This window comes from Telopea speciosissima, chromosome 7 (assembly GCF_018873765.1).
Source record: "Telopea speciosissima isolate NSW1024214 ecotype Mountain lineage chromosome 7, Tspe_v1, whole genome shotgun sequence".
NCBI classification, from domain to species: domain Eukaryota; kingdom Viridiplantae; phylum Streptophyta; class Magnoliopsida; order Proteales; family Proteaceae; genus Telopea; species Telopea speciosissima.
Window position 1 is genome coordinate 48713753 of NC_057922.1, and position 2596 is coordinate 48716348.

Consider the following 2596-nt stretch of genomic DNA (forward strand, 5'->3'; position numbering starts at 1 on the left):
GCAGTCTGAAACTGGTTCCCAATTTGGGCCAAGAGACGCACTTGACGTTGCTCTGATTGTGTCATTATGGTCTCCATATATTGTCATTGTTCCTCCCGAAAGTCTCTAAGAATGTCACCCACAAGTGTGGTGACCTCGTGAACCGAGACTCCTGGCCAAGGAGGAGGAGGAATAGAAGTGCCTGAAGTTCCTGCAGCGGCATGACTGGCAGCTGGAGGCAGAGGAGGGGGTGGATCACTTAAGTCGGGGGTCACGACAATCTCAATGCCCGTCGCAGCGGGATCCCCAACTTGTTGTTGCCAAGTTTGAACCATCTCGAATCCCTAAGCATAGTCATAATTTTTCAAACTATTAGAATAATATATGAATCAATTAAAATTTATCGTATTACAAGCATAAATCACACATGATTAAAACACAAGGCATACATACATATGGTATGGCGGGTGGGTCCCACAAGGGTATAACTAACAAAACAAGGTAAAATAAAAGTAATAAATAAAGTTAAATAAAATAAGAACAACAGTTAAACTAATAATAAAATAAAGTGAAACTTTTTTTTGTTTTTGTTTTTTTTTTTTACTTTATGTTATTACTATTATATTAATTACATATTTATTTTATTATTAATGTTATTATTATTTCTTTTTTGCTATATATTATATTATATTTTATTTTACATTAGCTTATCCCCTTTTTTTTTCTGACCGACAGATGGGTTATGGCCATGACCAGCATGAAGGTGTCCTACTAGTTGCTGCCGATCACAAGTGCCTATCCCTCTCGGGTTTCCAACTGCATGAATAGGTTCTCAAGGTCAGGCACTTGCATGTGCCAGTCCCAATGGGCTTGTTCCTGCCGGTCCTATTTTAAATAAAAACCCACTCACGGCTTTTATTCCTTTCTTTTCAAAAAGAAACAAACAACTCCAACTTGTGGGAGAAGCTCTCATCAATGACTAGAGGAGGTGTTCCTAGCTAGTTCCAAGTCATTCCAAGACTCATTCATCCAAGCTCGATCAAGGTAAGTCTTCCCATCAAATTATTTTTTTTATTTTTTATTTTATTGCAATGGTTGGAAGGTGATGTTGGGCATTCGGTTCTCCACCTAGCATTCTCTCTTTTCCTATGCCATCATCAATTTTTCCTCGGTAGGGTTTGGGATTCTTGGTATTGTGTGATAAGCATGACCCACCATTGATTGCTGTTTTTGTTTGTTTCCATCATAAACCCACCTTAGATAGACAATTTATCTATTTTATTTCTCTATAATTCTAGGTCTTAGAAAATTAGGGTTCTTCTTCCCCTTGTTTTTTTTTTCTCTTTTTTTTTTTGAAATATGAAGGATGGGCTTAGTGGTTGCTTGGTGTCTTGTAAAATTTTCTCATAGAATGGGTACACTCAACACCACACCATGAATTACATTTGAAATCCTCCTTATCCCATCATCGATTTGTTCATTATGGGGTTTGGAATTTGGGGGTTTTTGTGCTAAGTGATGCACATGCTCCATCCCTTCTTGCTGTTTTATATAATTTTTTTTATAGGTTTAATTTAGGTAGGACCATCTACTTGATTTGTGATGGTTCTTTGACAAGAACCCATTTATTTTAGATCTTAAATTGTATAGCCATAAATTATGCATGTAATATGTTTGTAGAAATGCTCCATTTGGATTATTATACCATTTTTAATGTAATGCATCAGTTCTTGTATTAGTCCCTCTTCAACCTACTTCTACATGCCTTAGCTATTACACCCATCACTTTACACAATAGGCAATTTCAACCTATTGCTCATTCTTTCCTAGTTTCCTTCAAGCCCAAGGTTCTTTTAATGGAGGCATTTATAATGTGTATTGAATATGCCCTCTAAATGATTATTGGTTTATAATTTATATGGGTTTACATTGTTTAATCCTTGTGCATTATGTTCTCAAATTTTTTTTGTTTTGTTTTTGTAACATCTTTCTATATAAATGGTTATCTTTCCTATACGTTTTTTTTTGTCTGTTTAATGTCATATAGTCTTCATGCCAATCCCACCTTAATTAGCTCCTACACACAGGGCATACAACCCACATTCATTCACCCCCTTCTTGAATATATATATATATATATATATATATATATATATATATATATTGTGGTGAATATGTTGAAGCAATGCTTGCTTCTTTTTTTTTTTTCCCTCTAATTCTACCTCATTATTCCATTTAGCTAAATCTCTTTATACACAACCTAACTTGTTGTCCATGTGTTCTCTCTTTTGGTGTGTAGGTCATAACCATGCCACCAAGGGCAGCAAGGAGCAGGGCTCAAGTCCAACAAGACCAAGAGGGAGACCAAGGTGGGGGCAGCAGAGGTAGAGGCGGAGGTAGGGGTAGAGGTAGACGTAGAGGTGGACAGCCTCATGAATTCAACCATGTCATGTTCCGTACGGTAGAGCATGCCGGCCGTTGGAGCTTACTTGCGGAAAAGTCGGTCCTTCATGAGCGAAAAGTTAATGAGAAAGAGCTTTGTTCCTTCAAGATAGCACAACGATTCGCAGCCCTGGGTTGGACCAGCATGCTTCATCCTCCTGACACGGTGTACCCC